The sequence below is a fragment of the Topomyia yanbarensis genome, chromosome 2, assembly GCF_030247195.1.
Source record: "Topomyia yanbarensis strain Yona2022 chromosome 2, ASM3024719v1, whole genome shotgun sequence".
NCBI lineage: Eukaryota > Metazoa > Arthropoda > Insecta > Diptera > Culicidae > Topomyia > Topomyia yanbarensis.
Genome location: NC_080671.1, coordinates 210,008,628 through 210,024,385, shown reverse-complemented (window position 1 = coordinate 210,024,385; position 15,758 = coordinate 210,008,628). Strand labels below are relative to the sequence as shown.

General features: G+C 37.1%; 1 protein-coding gene across 6 annotated transcripts in view; it reads left to right on the top strand.

Annotated features, from left to right (window-relative positions):
* LOC131682817 (homer protein homolog 2) overlaps window positions 1-15,758 on the top strand; it is a 345,497-nt gene that overhangs the window by 94,112 nt on the left and 235,627 nt on the right. The gene's annotated exons all lie outside the window — the stretch shown is intronic.

The window sequence follows — 15,758 nt, the reverse complement described above, 5'->3', positions numbered from 1 at the left end:
CTTTGTAAGTGCCCGGGACTGCGCTCCGTACTGCTGCTCTGCATCGACTCCTTTAGTCAAGCAGGTGCGTCATCATCCCCCACTACATCTTGTACTTGCTGGTAACCTAGGAGCGAATTTTGAAGACGTCTCAAGCTCTATCGTCTAGGGGGTAGGGATTTTAAAAACGCTGACTACGACAGCATCGTTAGCATGCTGTTGGATATAAACTGGGACGAAAATATTAACAATGACGACGCGAACGAAGCAGCGATGACGTTTTCTAGTATTCTTAACTACCTTATCGACCGCCATGTACCAAAACGAACAATTAGTACCGATGAACACCCTCCCTGGCAATCAACCGTCCTTAGACATTTAAAATCTGCCAAACGAGCTGCATTTAAAAAGTTCTCGAAGCATAAGACACTTGCATTACGGAATCACTACTTTCAACTCAACCACGAATACAAACAACAAAGCAGACGCGCCTTTTTTAGACACCAGCGAAACGTCGAGCGTCAACTGAAATCCAAGCCCAAGTCGTTCTGGAAGTATGTTAACGAGCAGCGAAAAGAACCCGGTTTGCCATCTTGTATGTCGTTTAATGGAGTTTTAGGCACCGACACTAAGGAAATTTGCCAACTGTTCTCCGACAAATTTTCAAGCGTTTTTTCCAACGAGCGCCTGCCACCACAACAAGTCGCTGCCGCCGCTAATTTAACTCCTTCTCTAGGACGAACCATCAACCGAATTTGTGTCGATAATGCTGCAATTCTTGCAGCAAATGCCAAACTGAAAGCATCTTGTTCCCCGGGTCCAGATGGTGTTCTGTTCCCTCGATTTTTGTCAAAAAGTGCATCAGCGACCTTCTTGAACCACTTCGGCGAGTCTTCGAGCTATCACTCACTACTGGTACATTCCCTTCCTGCTGGAAAGCAGCGCACATGTTTCCAGTTCATAAAAAAGGAAACAAATCGAACATTGACAATTATCGGGGAATCTCGTGTTTAAGTGCTGTATCAAAACTGTTCGAGCTGGTTGTGTTAGATCCTCTTTTCTTTCACTGCAAACACTACATTGCAGATGACCAACATGGTTTCATGCCTAAACGATCGACAACGACAAACCTGCTCTCGTTCACAACATATGTAATGGATGGATTCGCTGACGGATTGCAAACCGATGCTATTTATATGGATCTATCTGCGGCCTTCGACAAAATCAACCATGATATCGCAATAGCGAAGCTGGACAAACTCGGCATTCATGGACAACTTCTGCGCTGGTTTCGTTCCTACCTCGATGGAAGGCAACTCCAAATCAGCATTAAGGACTGTCTATCTGCACCATTCTTCGCTACATCCAGCATCCCACAAGGAAGCCATCTCGGTCCAGTAATATTCCTCCTCTACTTTAATGACGTCAATTTCACATTACAAGGACCCCGCCTTTCTTTCGCCGACGACATGAAAATTTTTCAACAAATACGGGATAAAACCGATGCCGAGCTTCTTCAGAGGGAACTGAACAGCTTTAGCACGTGGTGTGATCTAAACAGAATGGTTTTAAACCCGAGCAAATGCTCAATCGTTACGTTCACGCGGAAACGCCAACCGACTCAGTTTAACTACCATTTCTTCGGCTCGAGCATTCCAAGACACTCTCACATCAAAGATCTCGGAGTCATCATGGATTCGGCATTAACATTCAAACCACATACGTCATACATCGTGGATAAGGCATCACGACAGCTTGGGTTCATCTTCCGAATAGCGAAAAACTTCAGGGACGTATATTGTCTTAAATCGCTTTACTGCGCGTTGGTCCGCTCAACGTTAGAATATTGTTCAGTTGTTTGGAATCCGTACTACCAGAACGGGATTGACAGAATCGAGGCTGTCCAACGCAGGTTCATACGCTTCGCCCTTCGTCATCTCCCATGGCGAAACAGATTTCAGCTGCCGAGCTATGAAAACCGTTGCCAGCTAATACACCTCGATACACTCAGCATCCGGAGGGACTGCTCTCGAGCCCTGTTCGTCTCGGACTTACTCTCTGCCAGAGTGGATTGCCCTACAATCCTCGGACGTCTGGATCTTCAAGCCCGCGTTCGAGCTCTACGCAATAACTCCCTTCTGCGAGTTCCGTTCAGGAGAACCAACTATGGTTGCCAGAGCGCTGTTACCGGACTCCAACGAATTTTTAACAGTGTGGCGACGGTCTTTGACTTCAACAGGACGCGGAATGCGATAAAAGTGAAAATGTTGTCAATTTTAAAATGTAATTAGTTTAAGCAACCACCATTGGGGCCAAGGGGCCTGTTGGTGAAGGTAATAAACATAAACATAAACACCGGAAAGTGTACCGCCGGGACCAACCTTGAGCCGAATCGTGGGGTCAAGAGCGGTCACTAACGAAGAGGTGTGATGTGTCGGACTTTCGACGGCTGCCACGAACCTGTGAAGTAAATTGTCGTCGCACGAGGACAAATCAGCACGCGCACATTTTGGTGGTAATCATAAATTACGGGTTTACCTTATATTTTTCTAACAGCGCACACACTAGAATCGCCAAGCTACTTATTGCTATACTTTGCAATGCTTTTCTATTGGGTAGGGAAACTTATTAGCAATTTGGTGAAACTTATTAGCGCGAACAAAATTGAACCACTCTTGCCTCTTCCACTGAAACGATCAAAGTTATTTATTGGGCTCTGGGAATCCTCAGAATAACCGCGATTTGGAGATCTTCGTCAGCGGATCTGACGCAATTTCCACGAAGTGGACAATAGAGACATTTCTAATATCATATTGATCATCCCGAACTTCCCCAGTTTCATGACCGCATCTCATTTCTGCGGACGGCGTCTATCATGCACGGCTGCTACCTGCCCAAACATTAGAGTGAAACAAAACGCTCTCCCAACAGTGCAAATATTCGTGAAATTGACCAAGGGTCGATGGCCTCTTTCGGCAGCCGAATCCCTCCCCTCACCGGCGGCATCGCTAGACCAGCAAATTAGTAATGGGCACTTGCGAAGAACTGCGGGCACTCATCAAGTTCGTATTATAGCAAGTCTCTTGATGAAGTCTCTCTCGCGCTACCGTAGCAACTCGATTTTGCGAACATTTCTCCAAGGTTTAAACTAATGATATGGATATCATGCATAATTTAGAAAAATAACAATTTACGCATACGTACTAATATTTACAAATCTATATACATTTAATTATTTACAATTAACGTACTCGTTAAATATATCTTCAGATTTTTGGATGCACAAGATGATACTGGCACTTTGTACTGAATTTATTGTTCCAATTGCCCGTTTTTCATATATTTTCACATATAAACTTTTTTGTGAGTGAATTGGAGTTTTCGAAAAATGCTCATTTTTGACAAGTGGTATGTGAAGCCAATTACCGTTTGATTTAACAGTGTTCCGAAAAAAGTCAAAATTGTTGCCGGTCTAATCTCCATCTTTCAATTTATCTTTTAATTTGATTACCAGCCCGCAAGTAGTACTGTTATAAGGCGATGGTCCGTCGTTTGACATCTCGTAACCCACTGTGGTAATCACTGACAAAATATTCTGTCCAGGGGCGTTGTTTGTTAAACGAAACAAGGAACAGTATCTTATAAACGATATTGAGGCGCGTTATGTCTCGATAATTATCACAGTCGAGTCTGTAGATCAGCCATATGAGGCAATCGAACCATTCCGTAGGGGACGGTGAAGAGTTGTGAATATAGTTTTGTTTTCGGGGCATAACTACCATAAACGTTGGTAGATTTTCGAAATTTTACGTGGTATTTTTAAAAGACACCTTAATACATCCACAGGCTGAAAAAATTTAAAATAATCGTTATATTCCTGGAGATATGGCGAAATGCGTGAAAGGAGTGGAATCGGCATTTTTTAGTTTGGTGGGGAGTTGTGAACCATCGCAAAAAGTAGAATAAATGAAATATTTTTATGGTTTATTTTTATTAGGGCTATAGAAGATAAATTTTAAAATATTTTACAACCAAAGATGAGATGAAAACGTGATCTAATTCAATGCGTAGGTGACAAAATAATTCGCGCAAAGCCATCTGAATTCGCGATTGCGGCACGGGGAGATTAAAATTGTGGTAGAATCCTGTTCTTCGCATAAAATTTAACCTTTGTATATCATAATATGTATGAGTCATCCCTGATTTCCAAATTATGATCGTGTTCATTTTTGAAAAAAACTATAATCCACTGAAATGCATGGTTCAAAACTTTACATATCTTCGGAAAATACGTATCTCCATCGACATACTAAAGTTTGATCCAATTTTTTTTGTCAATGAAAGCCAATCGCTTAAGGAATGTTTGGTACTAATTTACTTTGAAATCAGCTGCATAACGGGACTCCACATGCCACAAATACAATTGTGTAAAAAAAAACTTCTTTTTTGGTGTATTTATTCGCTAGTTACCTGAACACGAAGAATATGAGTTAATGAAACACTTGCTAATGAGAAAGTGGCGCTATGACAGTGGAAACATTTAAAAATAGTTACATTTTTTTCATTTATGTCCCTCAAAACTTTTTGTCCTAAAGGCGGAATTGTATATCTCATACTTTCCATGAAATAATAAATTTAAACATATTGTTTGGTATTTTATATGGTCATTAATATTCGTTTCAGTTTCCTAAATTATTAGCCGGAATCTTTTCAGATGTTTCAGAAACATTTTTTTTCTATAAATGAAACTTCTAACTTCAATATATGGGTTATAAGCTAGGGCAAATAACCCGCTAGTTATGGTAGCAGATATCATCATGATTTATTGTTTTTTTTTTCAGTAGATCAAACTCAAATAAAACTATAACAAATTAATATAAAAACTATAAATTGATTAAAAGCGTTTTTTTTAGAGATGCATTCCAAAAACCCGTTTTCATATTTTTTGTTCGAATAATGAAGGGTTCTTGCAGATTTTATTTTTTCCATTTACCGACATTAAATTAGCTAGAGATCCCTTAGAAGGGAAAGTTATGATGACTTAGAGCCAAAGTACTTAACACAAATCGGAAAACTAGAAGTGATAAGGATATTAGCATCAGGCTTAACATCTTCCGGACTAATTGTTTATCTTCTGCTGATAGGAATCGAGCTTAGGTATAGTTACTACGAATTGCTCAAATCTACCAACATGTCTCGCAGCAACAGCAGAGTCGTCCCTCTTTACCATGAGAACCGACACCTTGCCTATCTGTATATTCCAAATCCTTTCATAACTAAAATATTTATAACTTTTCTTACTTAGTAATCTTTAGCTAATTTAATGTTGTTAAAAGGAAAAAAGATAGAAGTAGAATAAATCGTTATCCAAATAACAAATAACATCTATATAGTTCCAAAAGCTTTTCAAAGAATATATTACTATTAAGTTTTAGAATAAGGTCGAATGTTTTACTTGTTATCGCTTTTCATGTATTACTAACTTGAAATATACACAATGACTATTGCATATTATGATGCTATAATTTTACATATTGATATTAGGAACATGTGCCTAGAACATTTTTGACAGTTTTCAATTTTGCGGTGCTAAATGGCACTAGGCAGAGATCCAAAGGGCTCAAGAAGTTGTGGTGCTAAAACCAAAGAAGAATCGGTATCGGGAAAACTTTCTTCGCCATGGAACTCTCCATCGGCATTAGCTGGATTCACCACGACGAGACATCACCATTTGCGGGTCGTCGGGGCACCAGCGAACTGGATGACCTGCTCCACTCGAATCGCTGAACTGGTTCTGGGTTCTGGGCAAGAGCAATGATTTTAGCGGGTCGGGTGGCAGCCCAAACCGGTTCCCTGCGAAGTTAGGGTTTTGTACATTTTTTCCCTGCAATCTCAGGGCTTTTTGAAAGTTTTTTTTCTGCCATTTAAAAACACAAATACACACACATTTAAACATTGTCCTAATTTGTTGAGCCAAGTCGATTTGTATATGAGACTCGGCCCTCCGGGCCTCGGAAAATGTTTTCAAAGTTTGAGCGAATCCTAAATATTTCTTTTGATAGAAATATAAAACGTTCCATTATAAGCTTAATTTTATGAAGACAATATTATTATACATACTAATAATAAATCCGAAGAGGGTAAATTTTCTGTATTGTATTATGAAGATGTTATAGTTCCTTCCATGAGAAACTACCCACGGCCTTCTAGAATTTTTTTTGCTCACTTCGATACTTCGATGTTTCACCATTGTGCTATATGATCGGTGTAAAGTCAAACCGGACTAAGTAGCAAAATCTCAAAAGATGAGATTATGATAGGATTGAATCAAGAATTTCTTCTTCAGCTACATTTTATTTGCGCCAGATTTGAAAAATATGATCATTAGCATGAATTATGGAATAAATCCATTGCGAATAATACCATAAAGCATGCAAAGATTCAATCTTTGTACACGATTTTCTTTGTATCAATGTAATATCGCTTAGTCTGACACAAAACCGACATCATGCATGCGCGTGCGCTCTGTATTCATTTTCACTGAAGTTAGAACGGACATACGGCATTTGGTAGAAATGCGGCTGCAAATATGGGTATTTTATCAACTTTACTAAAATATGAATAACTTGAAAACGAAGCATCGTAGCTATGTAATGTAAGCGAACGAAAAATTCTACACAAAGCAAGCTACAATCCTATGCAATGATATGGGGTACCTGTGTTTTTTTTTCAAAGTTGGAGCATTCTAATCACACGCATACATTGGTCGTAAATTAGTTGTGAAGTTAAAAAAATTGTCGAACATGTTTTTAAAAACAATCATTATAGTAGTGCTAACTTTACAGTAACGCTAGCACTACCACTCGAGAAAACTGCACATTTTCAAGGTTTGAACGCTCTAATCATTCGTATATATTTTTGTCGTAAATTAGTTGTGCAGTTAAAATATTGTCGCGCTTGGTTTTTTTTAAATCGGTATAGTAGTGCTAACTTCACAGTAAAGCTAGCACTACCACCCACTTTTTACTTCTATCTAGTTTGTGCGATGCGATCGCTTTGTTTGAAAGTTATTTGCTTAAAACTCGTCTTGTTTTGACAAGATCACCCATATCTTAGAAAGCAAACAACATATCGAAAAATATTATTGTCAAATGGTAACGTTAGGCCTTTCATTTGAAACTAGTTTCGTTAAGATCGGTTCAGCCATTGCTGAGATAATTGCATGACATTTTGTACATACATACACACACATTCAGACATTGTCTCAATTTGTCGAGCTGTATCGATTGGTATATGAGACTCGGCCCTCCGGGCCTCGGAAAAAGTTTTCAAAGTTTGAGCGAATCCTATACATTTATTTTGTAAGAAATGTAAAAAATAGGACAGCTTATGGTCTATCTTCCTCAAGTGTACCTAAACTTCCTTTACTACTCCCATCATGGTCTAGGCGACATTAAGATCTTCTGTGCATATCCTTGATTTTCACTGTGCTGCTGAAGCAGCTTCCCAAAATGCTTCTATTGGTTGAAGTTTTGGTACATTTCGCGAATTATCATCTTTTCGGCCACATTCTACACATTGAGAATTATATATATATATATATATATATATATATATATATATATATATATATATATATATATATATATATATATATATATATATATATATATATATATATATATATATATATATATATATATATATATATATATATATATATATATATATATATATATATATATATATATATATATATATATATATATATATATATATATATATATATATATATATATATATATATATATATATATATATATATATATATATATATATATATATATATATATATAGAAAGAAGTATTTTTGTTGACGAAACCTTGTAGAATGATTATGTTACCCTATACAGCAAGGTGAGAAATAAACCACCATGTGTTTTCAAGTATTTTTCATGACAAGACAAAGACAAGACAAAGACAAGACAAAGACAAGACAAAGACAAGACAAGACAAAGACAAGACAAAGACAAGACAAAGACAAAGACAAGACAAAGACAAGACAAAGACAAGACAAAGACAAGACAAAGACAAGACAAAGACAAGACAAAGACAAGACAAAGACAAGACAAAGACAAGACAAAGACAAGACAAAGACAAGACAAAGACAAGACAAAGACAAGACAAAGACAAGACAAAGACAAGACAAAGACAAGACAAAGACAAGACAAAGACAAGACAAAGACAAGACAAAGACAAGACAAAGACAAGACAAAGACAAGACAAAGACAAGACAAAGACAAGACAAAGACAAGACAAAGACAAGACAAAGACAAGACAAAGACAAGACAAAGACAAGACAAAGACAAGACAAAGACAAGACAAAGACAAGACAAAGACAAGACAAAGACAAGACAAAGACAAGACAAAGACAAGACAAAGACAAGACAAAGACAAGACAAAGACAAGACAAAGACAAGACAAAGACAAGACAAAGACAAGACAAAGACAAGACAAAGACAAGACAAAGACAAGACAAAGACAAGACAAAGACAAGACAAAGACAAGACAAAGACAAGACAAAGACAAGACAAAGACAAGACAAAGACAAGACAAAGACAAGACAAAGACAAGACAAAGACAAGACAAAGACAAGACAAAGACAAGACAAAGACAAGACAAAGACAAGACAAAGACAAGACAAAGACAAGACAAAGACAAGACAAAGACAAGACAAAGACAAGACAAAGACAAGACAAAGACAAGACAAAGACAAGACAAAGACAAGACAAAGACAAGACAAAGACAAGACAAAGACAAGACAAAGACAAGACAAAGACAAGACAAAGACAAGACAAAGACAAGACAAAGACAAGACAAAGACAAGACAAAGACAAGACAAAGACAAGACAAAGACAAGACAAAGACAAGACAAAGACAAGACAAAGACAAGACAAAGACAAGACAAAGACAAGACAAAGACAAGACAAAGACGACAAGACAAAGACAAGACAAAGACAAGACAAAGACAAGACAAAGACAAGACAAAGACAAGACAAAGACAAGACAAAGACAAGACAAAGACAAGACAAAGACAAGACAAAGACCAAGACAAAGACAAGACAAAGACAAGACAAAGACAAGACAAAGACAAGACAAAGACAAGACAAAGACAAGACAAAGACAAGACAAAGACAAGACAAAGACAAGACAAAGACAAGACAAAGACAAGACAAAGACAAGACAAAGACAAGACAAAGACAAAGACAAGACAAAGACAAGACAAAGACAAGACAAAGACAAGACAAAGACAAGACAAAGACAAGACAAAGACAAGACAAAGACAAGACAAAGACAAGACAAAGACAAGACAAAGACAAGACAAAGACAAGACAAAGACAAGACAAAGACAAGACAAAGACAAGACAAAGACAAGACAAAGACAAGACAAAGACAAGACAAAGACAAGACAAAGACAAGACAAAGACAAGACAAAGACAAGACAAAGACAAGACAAAGACAAGACAAAGACAAGACAAAGACAAGACAAAGACAAGACAAAGACAAGACAAAGACAAGACAAAGACAAGACAAAGACAAGACAAAGACAAGACAAAGACAAGACAAAGACAAGACAAAGACAAGACAAAGACAAGACAAAGACAAGACAAAGACAAGACAAAGACAAGACAAAGACAAGACAAAGACAAGACAAAGACAAGACAAAGACAAGACAAAGACAAGACAAAGACAAGACAAAGACAAGACAAAGACAAGGACAAGACAAAGACAAGACAAAGACAAGACAAAGACAAGACAAAGACAAGACAAAGACAAGACAAAGACAAGACAAAGACAAGACAAAGACAAGACAAAGACAAGACAAAGACAAGACAAAGACAAGACAAAGACAAGACAAAGACAAGACAAAGACAAGACAAAGACAAGACAAAGACAAGACAAAGACAAGACAAAGACAAGACAAAGACAAGACAAAGACAAGACAAAGACAAGACAAAGACAAGACAAAGACAAGACAAAGACAAGACAAAGACAAGACAAAGACAAGACAAAGACAAGACAAAGACAAGACAAAGACAAGACAAAGACAAGACAAAGACAAGACAAAGACAAGACAAAGACAAGACAAAGACAAGACAAAGACAAGACAAAGACAAGACAAAGACAAGACAAAGACAAGACAAAGACAAGACAAAGACAAGACAAAGACAAGACAAAGACAAGACAAAGACAAGACAAAGACAAGACAAAGACAAGACAAAGACAAGACAAAGACAAGACAAAGACAAGACAAAGACAAGACAAAGACAAGACAAAGACAAGACAAAGACAAGACAAAGACAAGACAAAGACAAGACAAAGACAAGACAAAGACAAGACAAAGACAAGACAAAGACAAGACAAAGACAAGACAAAGACAAGACAAAGACAAGACAAAGACAAGACAAAGACAAGACAAAGACAAGACAAAGACAAGACAAAGACAAGACAAAGACAAGACAAAGACAAGACAAAGACAAGACAAAGACAAGACAAAGACAAGACAAAGACAAGACAAAGACAAGACAAAGACAAGACAAAGACAAGACAAAGACAAGACAAAGACAAGACAAAGACAAGACAAAGACAAGACAAAGACAAGACAAAGACAAGACAAAGACAAGACAAAGACAAGACAAAGACAAGACAAAGACAAGACAAAGACAAGACAAAGACAAGACAAAGACAAGACAAAGACAAGACAAAGACAAGACAAAGACAAGACAAAGACAAGACAAAGACAAGACAAAGACAAGACAAAGACAAGACAAAGACAAGACAAAGACAAGACAAAGACAAGACAAAGACAAGACAAAGACAAGACAAAGACAAGACAAAGACAAGACAAAGACAAGACAAAGACAAGACAAAGACAAGACAAAGACAAGACAAAGACAAGACAAAGACAAGACAAAGACAAGACAAAGACAAGACAAAGACAAGACAAAGACAAGACAAAGACAAGACAAAGACAAGACAAAGACAAGACAAAGACAAGACAAAGACAAGACAAAGACAAGACAAAGACAAGACAAAGACAAGACAAAGACAAGACAAAGACAAGACAAAGACAAGACAAAGACAAGACAAAGACAAGACAAAGACAAGACAAAGACAAGACAAAGACAAGACAAAGACAAGACAAAGACAAGACAAAGACAAGACAAAGACAAGACAAAGACAAGACAAAGACAAGACAAAGACAAGACAAAGACAAGACAAAGACAAGACAAAGACAAGACAAAGACAAGACAAAGACAAGACAAAGACAAGACAAAGACAAGACAAAGACAAGACAAAGACAAGACAAAGACAAGACAAAGACAAGACAAAGACAAGACAAAGACAAGACAAAGACAAGACAAAGACAAGACAAAGACAAGACAAAGACAAGACAAAGACAAGACAAAGACAAGACAAAGACAAGACAAAGACAAGACAAAGACAAGACAAAGACAAGACAAAGACAAGACAAGACAAAGACAAGACAAAGACAAGACAAAGACAAGACAAAGACAAGACAAGACAAAGACAAGACAAAGACAAGACAAAGACAAGACAAAGACAAGACAAAGACAAGACAAAGACAAGACAAAGACAAGACAAAGACAAGACAAAGACAAGACAAAGACAAGACAAAGACAAGACAAAGACAAGACAAAGACAAGACAAAGACAAGACAAAGACAAGACAAAGACAAGACAAAGACAAGACAAAGACAAGACAAAGACAAGACAAAGACAAGACAAAGACAAGACAAAGACAAGACAAAGACAAGACAAAGACAAGACAAAGACAAGACAAAGACAAGACAAAGACAAGACAAAGACAAGACAAAGACAAGACAAAGACAAGACAAAGACAAGACAAAGACAAGACAAAGACAAGACAAAGACAAGACAAAGACAAGACAAAGACAAGACAAAGACAAGACAAAGACAAGACAAAGACAAGACAAAGACAAGACAAAGACAAGACAAAGACAAGACAAAGACAAGACAAAGACAAGACAAAGACAAGACAAAGACAAGACAAAGACAAGACAAAGACAAGACAAAGACAAGACAAAGACAAGACAAAGACAAGACAAAGACAAGACAAAGACAAGACAAAGACAAGACAAAGACAAAGACAAGACAAAGACAAGACAAAGACAAGACAAAGACAAGACAAAGACAAGACAAAGACAAGACAAAGACAAGACAAAGACAAGACAAAGACAAGACAAAGACAAGACAAAGACAAGACAAAGACAAAGACAAGACAAAGACAAGACAAAGACAAGACAAAGACAAGACAAAGACAAGACAAAGACAAGACAAAGACAAGACAAAGACAAGACAAAGACAAGACAAAGACAAGACAAAGACAAGACAAAGACAAGACAAAGACAAGACAAAGACAAGACAAAGACAAGACAAAGACAAGACAAAGACAAGACAAAGACAAGACAAAGACAAGACAAAGACAAGACAAAGACAAGACAAAGACAAGACAAAGACAAGACAAAGACAAGACAAAGACAAGACAAAGACAAGACAAAGACAAGACAAAGACAAGACAAAGACAAGACAAAGACAAGACAAAGACAAGACAAAGACAAGACAAAGACAAGACAAAGACAAGACAAAGACAAGACAAAGACAAGACAAAGACAAGACAAAGACAAGACAAAGACAAGACAAAGACAAGACAAAGACAAGACAAAGACAAGACAAAGACAAGACAAAGACAAGACAAAGACAAGACAAAGACAAGACAAAGACAAGACAAAGACAAGACAAAGACAAGACAAAGACAAGACAAAGACAAGACAAAGACAAGACAAAGACAAGACAAAGACAAGACAAAGACAAGACAAAGACAAGACAAAGACAAGACAAAGACAAGACAAAGACAAGACAAAGACAAGACAAAGACAAGACAAAGACAAGACAAAGACAAGACAAAGACAAGACAAAGACAAGACAAAGACAAGACAAAGACAAGACAAAGACAAGACAAAGACAAGACAAAGACAAGACAAAGACAAGACAAAGACAAGACAAAGACAAGACAAAGACAAGACAAAGACAAGACAAGACAAAGACAAGACAAAGACAAGACAAAGACAAGACAAAGACAAGACAAAGACAAGACAAAGACAAGACAAAGACAAGACAAAGACAAGACAAAGACAAGACAAAGACAAGACAAAGACAAGACAAAGACAAGACAAAGACAAGACAAAGACAAGACAAAGACAAGACAAAGACAAGACAAAGACAAGACAAAGACAAGACAAAGACAAGACAAAGACAAGACAAAGACAAGACAAAGACAAGACAAAGACAAGACAAAGACAAGACAAAGACAAGACAAAGACAAGACAAAGACAAGACAAAGACAAGACAAAGACAAGACAAAGACAAGACAAAGACAAGACAAAGACAAGACAAAGACAAGACAAAGACAAGACAAAGACAAGACAAAGACAAGACAAAGACAAGACAAAGACAAGACAAAGACAAGACAAAGACAAGACAAAGACAAGACAAAGACAAGACAAAGACAAGACAAAGACAAGACAAAGACAAGACAAAGACAAGACAAAGACAAGACAAAGACAAGACAAAGACAAGACAAAGACAAGACAAAGACAAGACAAAGACAAGACAAAGACAAGACAAAGACAAGACAAAGACAAGACAAAGACAAGACAAAGACAAGACAAAGACAAGACAAAGACAAGACAAAGACAAGACAAAGACAAGACAAAGACAAGACAAAGACAAGACAAAGACAAGACAAAGACAAGACAAAGACAAGACAAAGACAAGACAAAGACAAGACAAAGACAAGACAAAGACAAGACAAAGACAAGACAAAGACAAGACAAAGACAAGACAAAGACAAGACAAAGACAAGACAAAGACAAGACAAAGACAAGACAAAGACAAGACAAAGACAAGACAAAGACAAGACAAAGACAAGACAAAGACAAGACAAAGACAAGACAAAGACAAGACAAAGACAAGACAAAGACAAGACAAAGACAAGACAAAGACAAGACAAAGACAAGACAAAGACAAGACAAAGACAAGACAAAGACAAGACAAAGACAAGACAAAGACAAGACAAAGACAAGACAAAGACAAGACAAAGACAAGACAAAGACAAGACAAAGACAAGACAAAGACAAGACAAAGACAAGACAAAGACAAGACAAAGACAAGACAAAGACAAGACAAAGACAAGACAAAGACAAGACAAAGACAAGACAAAGACAAGACAAAGACAAGACAAAGACAAGACAAAGACAAGACAAAGACAAGACAAAGACAAGACAAAGACAAGACAAAGACAAGACAAAGACAAGACAAAGACAAGACAAAGACAAGACAAAGACAAGACAAAGACAAGACAAAGACAAGACAAAGACAAGACAAAGACAAGACAAAGACAAGACAAAGACAAGACAAAGACAAGACAAAGACAAGACAAAGACAAGACAAAGACAAGACAAAGACAAGACAAAGACAAGACAAAGCAAAGACAAGACAAAGACAAGACAAAGACAAGACAAGACAAAGACAAGACAAAGACAAGACAAAGACAAGACAAAGACAAGACAAAGACAAGACAAAGACAAGACAAAGACAAGACAAAGACAAGACAAAGACAAGACAAAGACAAGACAAAGACAAGACAAAGACAAGACAAAGACAAGACAAAGACAAGACAAAGACAAGACAAAGACAAGACAAAGACAAGACAAAGACAAGACAAAGACAAGACAAAGACAAGACAAAGACAAGACAAAGACAAGACAAAGACAAGACAAAGACAAGACAAAGACAAGACAAAGACAAGACAAAGACAAGACAAAGACAAGACAAAGACAAGACAAAGACAAGACAAAGACAAGACAAAGACAAGACAAAGACAAGACAAAGACAAGACAAAGACAAGACAAAGACAAGACAAAGACAAGACAAAGACAAGACAAAGACAAGACAAAGACAAGACAAAGACAAGACAAAGACAAGACAAAGACAAGACAAAGACAAGACAAAGACAAGACAAAGACAAGACAAAGACAAGACAAAGACAAGACAAAGACAAGACAAAGACAAGACAAAGACAAGACAAAGACAAGACAAAGACAAGACAAAGACAAGACAAAGACAAGACAAAGACAAGACAAAGACAAGACAAAGACAAAGACAAGACAAAGACAAGACAAAGACAAGACAAAGACAAGACAAAGACAAGACAAAGACAAGACAAAGACAAGACAAAGACAAGACAAAGACAAGACAAAGACAAGACAAAGACAAGACAAAGACAAGACAAAGACAAGACAAAGACAAGACAAAGACAAGACAAAGACAAGACAAAGACAAGACAAAGACAAGACAAAGACAAGACAAAGACAAGACAAAGACAAGACAAAGACAAGACAAAGACAAGACAAAGACAAGACAAAGACAAGACAAAGACAAGACAAAGACAAGACAAAGACAAGACAAAGACAAGACAAAGACAAGACAAAGACAAGACAAAGACAAGACAAAGACAAGACAAAGACAAGACAAAGACAAGACAAAGACAAGACAAAGACAAGACAAAGACAAGACAAAGACAAGACAAAGACAAGACAAAGACAAGACAAAGACAAGACAAAGACAAGACAAAGACAAGACAAAGACAAGACAAAGACAAGACAAAGACAAGACA